This window comes from Ptychodera flava, chromosome 22 (genome assembly GCF_041260155.1).
Source record: "Ptychodera flava strain L36383 chromosome 22, AS_Pfla_20210202, whole genome shotgun sequence".
Classification (NCBI taxonomy): domain Eukaryota; kingdom Metazoa; phylum Hemichordata; class Enteropneusta; family Ptychoderidae; genus Ptychodera; species Ptychodera flava.
In genome coordinates, this window is record NC_091949.1 from 31,599,915 (window position 1) to 31,608,427 (window position 8,513).

Below are 8,513 nucleotides of genomic sequence, written 5' to 3' on the forward strand. Positions count from 1 at the left end.
ATGGATTTGAACAGAAGTGACGTCAGTACTAACAAATAATGGTAATGTTGTTCGATCATAAATGCCATCCTTTAGGGCTTTAAAATTTGCAGAATAGATTTGATAGACCTGGCGGTATTGTTGAAGCTTTGTCCTATGGGAAAATTAACATGTGCCAATGTGCTACTCTAAAATATTTTGAACAAAAAGTAAAATATGAGGAGGAATTGTAACAGCCGTTCGTAACTGCCTTTATGCCACTAGCTTTCCTACTTGCCAATAGGAAACCTTCCAGTTTTCCCTCTAAACTCCCCATCTTTGCGCACTTCAAAAGTTCTCCTCTGTTCTCTCCTACACGCATTTTCTTACCTGGCAAACATTGGTAAATAACCAAATCGCATAACTCCCTGCTTGCCCAGTGGTTTTTTTGCGAGTTGCATTCTGAGCAAAAAAATTACGTTTCCCTGCCCGCTGATGAAAATTAGTAGCCAAAGTGCCCAGCACGCTGATCTGATAAAACTATTGTCCTCGCGCCCTCCCGCTAAGAGATCACTCACGAACACATACATTTTTCAGTTTTATCGGCTGTCCCTGATAAAACTTGGAAAATTAAACTCTCTTATTTCCAAAAACGATAAAAAACTTAGAGACTTGAATTTTTAAGATAATCCGTGTTATTATATTATCATATCTCATCATTCTATCCAGTAAAATAAATCTTTTATGGCATGGGAAACTGTATGCCAGTGACGACACCCGTCTAACGTCTTCTGTATTAGTATATATAAGCACCTGTTCTGCCAAAGTCGACGACTTATTACATTTCTCGTATTAGCTTTCTTTGGGGTAATACTGATTTTTGAACACATGTTTTAATTGGTTATAATTTTCATGTAATCATTCCTGGTAATTGAGCTCATAAATAAGAATCTCTTTGACTTTTGGAAGCTTTTTTTGTCATAACAATTGGAAAATATCGAGGCTTATTATCATGTTAATTGTTAAGTTTAGCCAGCCAGGACAAGATCGAATTATAAGCTTCAATCTGTTCACTAGATTCAAGTAGAGCGCGCCTCGGAGACAGATATTTGGTCTCTCAACTGTTTACAGTACCTTTCTCTTCTATTACATTGAGTGCTAATTTTGAAAATTATTGAATAAATAAAGTTTTAACAGATTTATTTTTCTAAAAATCGAAAATTCATTTTCCCATAGAGCCAAAATACGGATTGCAGCCATTTTGAATTTCAAGTGACGGTAGATATTGGGTAATTTATTCTCTTGTTGCGCGGTGACCAGTGATTTTTATTCTTGATTTTGACAGGCATCCGTTTAAAGTCTCCCTGGTTTAAGCAAACGTTTAAACCAATTTCGATGCGCGTACTACCTTAAACGTAACAACGTCACTCTGGCAACCCCTATCACCCTCCTGAAAATGTGAGTTTGTGCATGACACTTGTTTTCATTGTAATTCAAATTGACTTCACTGTCTGCCATTCAGCTCAAAATTAATTTCATGCAAGGAACACTGTTTTCTCATAGCTTTGCATTAATTTAGAACGTCGCAAAGCCGCACAGTTTAGATATAGGCCGGTAATTTATCATAACTCCTGTTTGTAGGGCCATCCGTTTCTCGTTTGTGAATTGCTAAACCTCCATCACTACTATGGGCCATCTCTTTTCATTGAAGGTATTTTCTCTTATCATTAATTAATTGACCAGACATCTTTGCAATTGTACTGCACACAAGAGACTTTCAATTCTGCCTTTTCTCAACAAAAATCCATCATATATGTGAGTATTTTAGTCGGATTAATGAATTTTCAAGACACGTTTTGATTTTCAGGAATTAAAAGTGAATAACAAAACCAACGCGATGAAACGTGACATCTCTAAGGATGGACAGTAAATATGCATTTTTATTAGGATAGCTACCAAAATGGCTGTAAAACAAAGACCTAGCGCCACATTTGAACGATTTGTTCTCAGCTGATCGTGTATAACCCAGCCACAATGTGAGCTCTCTTCAAAAACCGCATGAGGTTTATAACAGCGAACGACATGTTTGTACTGATGATTTATCCGTAATGTGTTAAGAAAACGTTTATCGTTTTTACAATGATTTATTTACGTCTGTTCGTTAGCCACGGGCTAGTCTAGAATCAAGACGTCACTTTAATGATCTGCAAAGCCTTGTTTTCGGATTCACTTAGCTTGAAAACCACGTAAAGATCCCAGGCGAGCCTTCAGCTAAGATATACACAAAACAAACTTCATATTGTCATGTTTCACCTCAAAGGGGTCATGCGATGCTGTATATTGCATTATTAACGCGCCAACCTTTCAATTGTATGTGTAAGATTTTCACATTTGGTAACAAGGGGACAGTTTATTTTTAAATAACCAAATCTGATAACCAGTTGGAGTTGTAGATGTTTGGAGCAGAGATAAAGATATTCTCAACCTGATGTTTATAGCTGGTATATCATTAATATCTACATGATTGGATGGATATTGCAGGGTATATTGTAAACGTGAAAGGGAAACGTTGAAAACGAGCATGGCCGGGTGGCAGCAAAGACTTATGGGAATCAGGAAGTGAAGACAGGCATATAGTGCCCTGAGATTATTTCCGGTACTTGTCTACCTCCATGTGAAATTGATGTTTTCATCGAAAAAATGGGAAGTCATTTCAGGGTTATGTGAATAATTCTTTTTTAAGCTTGTGAAATCTTAGATATTCCAAGAAGAGGTCGCTCAGTGTCAGTTACAAATAAGACTTTGTTTTTAGATATTAAAAACAGAGGTCGCTCAGTGTATTAAAGGCATTTACATTTACAAAATAAGGCTTCGTTTTTGGAAGAGTCTATTTATTACTTCGAGGGATGGAAAGTTTTTCAGGTGATTCGTTTTTCTGGCAAAATATGACTGCCAAGAGAAAATTCATTAATAGCACAATTTTCCAGGGATGTCGTCAATATTGTCGGATCAGTCGGCATAAATTCCGCTGCCATACCCTACAGAAACCCGTCTTCGAATGTTTTCCGATGATGTTGTTTTGATAACTACTATAGTAATTCTTGAAAACTTCGTGTTTCAATTTACCATTATCGAAATATCAATAGGGTCCTCACAGTCGATTGCCACAGCTTGTAACCGTTTATAAGTTTTCATCTGCTAAGGGAGACTGCGCCTAAGTGACAGATATTCGGACTCTCAAATGATTACAGTAACAATATTCTTTTGACCTACAACTTGTGGGACTCATTTTGGAGTTAGTGTAGTTTATTTTCACAGGCTTAGTTTTGTGAAAATTGGAAATTTATTTTACACAACAAAGGTAATGTAGGGATGGACGCTATTTTGAATTTCAATATCGGTTAATATTTGGGCACTAGTAATTCGTTCCACTATTTTCCGAAATTTGGACGGTAACCCCCATATTTCATTCTCAATTTTGGAAGAGAATTTATGATGGTGAAAAGTTTGCTGCGGAGAATATGAGCAAAAGATGAAGTCTTTCATTTTCGAGGCTCGAACTACCTTAGAGAAAGTTGCGCTTTGTTATGATTTGGATTTTTTGAATCCGCATCGTTTTTGTTGTACTTCGAGACTCGAAAAAAAAACACGACGTGTTTTTTTTTGGTTTTTTTTTGTTTTTACAAATCATTACAAGTATGATTTCATCATGTGTCATTTATTTACTGAATAGCTACACACATAGACTTGGTTCAAGTCGGTGCATTTTTAAAAAGTAAAATCATTAGCAGCAGAGTCTCTTGTGTGTCTCCTATTTTATACAAACCTATTTGAAATTTTGCAGCCCAAAAAAATTTGAAATTTTGCAGGTCGGATTTTTCTAGCGATCCGAAAGCGTTACCTGTGAGTCTGCGCAGTAGTGAGTTAGTGTCTGCCGTATTATCGCGCACACCTCACTCATCTCGTTCACCCCACCCACACATTTCATAGGAAAACAGAACACAAATCATCGCATTCACCTCACTATACACGTTCACAAATCACAGACTAGAACCAAGTCTACTATACACATTGCATTTTATATAAAATGTAAATTAACGTGTAGTTACATTAAAAGAACAGCGAAAGTTTTCCAATTTGCCGTGTCCAACAAATTAAATCAATTAAGCTCTAATGTATATAGACAACGGTTTGACTTTAAGAAACTATCAAAAATCTACAAAATAGTGACTTTTAAGTCATAATGGTGGGCGAAAGTCAAAAGTAGAATACAAACTAGTTAGTCATGGCCGATTTTCATAAATTGAAGACCAATGTTAAAACTGTTGGCATCATTTACGTACTCATCATACACGAACTCGAAAATCTGGAAGTAGACCGTTTCTACAACTCAGTCTGTCCATATGATCTTTTCAATGGGCCATTGTTTCACATCCCTTGGCTATTTTGATAGGTATCAACCATTTTGTCAGGGGCACGGACTTGACCTTTTCATACTAAACAATATCTTTATTTCTTTCTTAAATGTGTACACAAGTGAACATCCAGTTGTATCTTCTGAAATAAATGCCATTCAATACAAAATTATAGTATGGCGTATCATACTCATAGCCAACATTTTTACCTGATTACTTCAAGGAAAGGAGAAAAAGTCATACATTATGGAATGTACTTCAGATCATGCTTGTCAAGCTAAATATATACGTGCGACAGAGATTTGGGTGCACTGTTGTTCTCGCGGGGCCTATTCGTCATTCATTTTCAGCATTTCCCTATGTACTCCATATAATATCATATCACGCAGTAGTCTTAAGTAAATATATCTACATCATTACCAATCACAGAGAGAAGGGTGAGTATAATTAAAAGGGCCATTTGCTGTAACCTTTGATTATCCCCCCCTTTGTTTTGAAGTTTTTAATGAACATGCCAGAAGCTTGTTGAGATACACAGTACTGAGCTTGCAAACCCAGCCTGTACATGTGTAAACTGCATTGGTATTATTGACAAGAGAGTTCTGGTCCGGACAAGAATTCAACCGTTAACGACTTGAATAAGGGAGCATTTTACTCGTATATACGCTGTTATATGACAAGCAACTGGTGAGTGTTTCCGGTTTGGAGAGTTGAATGTGAACTTGAGAATATAAAAAAAAGCAAAAGAAAAATTCATCAAATGTTACATCTAGTGGCCCTTTAAGGCGGCTAGGGTGTAATCAATATGCACTCTAGAAGAAGTTTAGATAGGACAACCATTGTATACACAAAAGATAGATGTTTTAATATCTGTACAAGATATTGTTGACGTGACTATATGGCAGCGGAACGAGAGATACGCATGACAGTGTATGTACATTTTTAATGGTGAGGATCAGATATGATCTCTTTCTTCGTTGAAGTTGGTAACATTATACAATCACAAATATTCATCTCACAGTCGACAAAAAGATAACTAGAACCGTTCGCTAGTGTGAAAAAAAACCAGGAAATCTGACTATGATTGCTTTTGCCGGTCTGGCAACGTTAAGAAACTTGACTGTTGTTGCCGATAAGTACTGATCTGACGGCATTGAGCTGTGAAACGAGGAGCCGTTAGGACCTGAAGCTTGGAGGAGGTTGATGCTCCCGTACCGTAATTACAATCGCGGGCAACCACCGCATGTTGCCTGAACTACAATAAACAATGAAAGGGAGGAAAAAGGCGAACTTCTCGAAAAGTGGTAAAACTTAATTGTTCGTGAAAATTGCGTGACTAAATGCATTTCTGTCGTTACAATTAGAGTTTTTTGTTTCAGAAGACATGTCCGGTTGACCTCATCTTCACTCGCATTAGAGCGGCTCATCATTTCTCTCCTCTATTTCGTTGAATGACATATGAAATACAACGCATTTTACGGTGAGCTGCTCCGTGTTACCATCGAACCCACGATTTTTCTGACGATTCTCACGGTCGAAAGACAGATATGTGTGAAGTCTTTTGTCGCCGGTACCGCTTCTTTGCATGGCGCTTTCGATGACGTCATGTTGTCAGCTTCAAGTGCCGTAAATCGAAGCGCGCGTGTTACTTTCAGTTCCCGGGAAAATCTGTTGAAGGATGAACTCGCGAGACACTCGTCAGTTGTAAACCCCATGACTTGAATAGCCGCCATTTGTGTGCTCTTCTTTATTTTCTCTGATGAGCAGAACAACACGTTTTCGACTTATCTAGGCAGTTGAAATCAAAGCTGCAAAAGTGATTTTTTTCCCTCACAAGTGAAGAACGTTCTCTGCTGCCTGCGCGTGTTACATCAATATGAGGGTGTAATTGGCGCGTCGATGACCGGAAGCCCCCTTCACGCGGCTCTTTAGTGTGCCGACATGGTTGGGCGTATTCAAGAAATCCAGTTTTGACGGATTCGTCACGTAGTCACAGAAAAACATTTAGCAAAACGCCAGCAAAGCACACTCGCAGCTTCTTGTATCGATGGGCGCTTTTGAATACGCCAGGTTTTTAAACTGATTAACGAAATGTGCAGTCACAGTTGCTGCCTGGCAGCGGGATAAAAACGTACAGCTCGGGATTTCGGCATGTGTGTATCCCATGATACCCCCACAATGCTCTCAGAAAAAAATAGCAACTCAGAATCCCTCTTGTTCGGCACATGTTGTAAAGAATTAATCGTGTTCTCAGTTTCAGATTCAGCGATCCACAATGCAAATCCCCCATCTTTGAAAATGTTTTTCTTCGAGCATTTTGAGCAATTCAATGCAATTCTAAGAGTGAAAATAAAAAAAATGTTAAAAAAAATATGGAGTAAAACGACCTGATAATGCTCACTTTGGAAACGTGTATGAAATTTAAAGTGTGTGACAAAGTTACGTGATGACGACACTTCTTAGATTGAATTATCATTTTCTCCATTTCACATACACTGTCATGCCGTGCACCAAAATTAAGACCCGTTTACAAACAATCAGTTTTGTCAAATGACATTGAACCAATAATTCTGTTAAGCATACATCTTTAGTTTGTGTTATCTTATCTATGTAACTATCTTTCGTTGTTTCTCTATATTTATGCTCTGGATACACAAAAAAGATGAGCAATTATGTTTTTTAGATGAATATATAAATTTGTTTATAGGTACACATGTGTCTCCCCACAATCTTTTCAAAGGTAAATGCCAAATTATTCTTTCACACCACAAATTATGTTTGCACAGGGATGTGATCAAACTATATGCGTTTGGTTGTGGTTTGTTCACAAAAAGCACACATACATCAGTAATCTAACTGCCATCTATCTTTCAATAGGTATACTAACGCACACATGCATGCACGCGCGCGCACACCCCCCCACACACACATATACATACATACATACATACATAGATACATAGATACATACATACATACATACATACATACATACATACATACATACATACATACATACATACATACATACATACATACATACATACATACATACATACATACATACATACATACATACATTTTTCCAGTTATATATGCCTCTAAATGATCACGGCAATCTAACAAGTCTTTGAATAGTATAAACAAATCAGCGTCAACGAGATAAGACAAATATTATAGAAGAGATGTCCAACACAACAGCTCTTGCAGTGGACATATCGACTTAAACCTTCGTCACCACTACCATCATCATCATCATCATCATCATCATCATCATCATCATCATCATCATCATCATCCCATTGTGTCTTGCCGTCTGATATCTATATCAATGCGTCAAGCGAAAATGAACATTGATGGTGACAGTTTTCCATTTCACAATGTAACCAGATTGGCATGACTTCTTATTATAATTGTTTCATTAGGCATGGTTAAAACATGCATCGAATTGTGGTATGTGAACGAGCACAGCAGACAAAGATAGTACCTACACCACAATACCTAAACTGTGCACAATACACGAGGGAAAATGATTCTCTTTTTAATTTGGCCATCCGTCTTTTGTGTGTTATTCCTATAAAGTTGATTCATTCGTTAAATCCTAAGTGGCGTACCAACTTTATCAAATGTGTCATTCAACCAAATGTAGGGTCATTGCCATCGTAACATGGCCTCCGGACAAACGCTTTCATTCATTTCAGATCAATTCTTATAAGTTTGATGAGGAATGGCAAATCATACTTAGAACAATTCAACTATGAAAATTGTTAGTGTGACCGTCGATACACGATGAATTGTCCCGTTCGCTACTTCGATGATTTCCGCCCGTTTGTCGATATGGAAAATATCTGAATTTCTCGAATGAAGTTTCCGATGGATACTTCACTCAGCTTTCGTTTATTTAGGTTTGTTTCAATATCCATAACGTAAACAAGGGACACTTAAAAACCCATTAAAAACCTGCTTTGATCCGAAACAGCGGCCGTGTTCACACGCTTGTAGACGGGCTGATGCTATTATAGATGGAGGGGTGGAGCCACATGTTGAGGGGCGGCAGATAACTTACATTGATTTTACATTCCTTACTCTTTAAGTTATCCTGAAATTTCAAAATTTAGAACCAAAAGAACTTATTTTGGC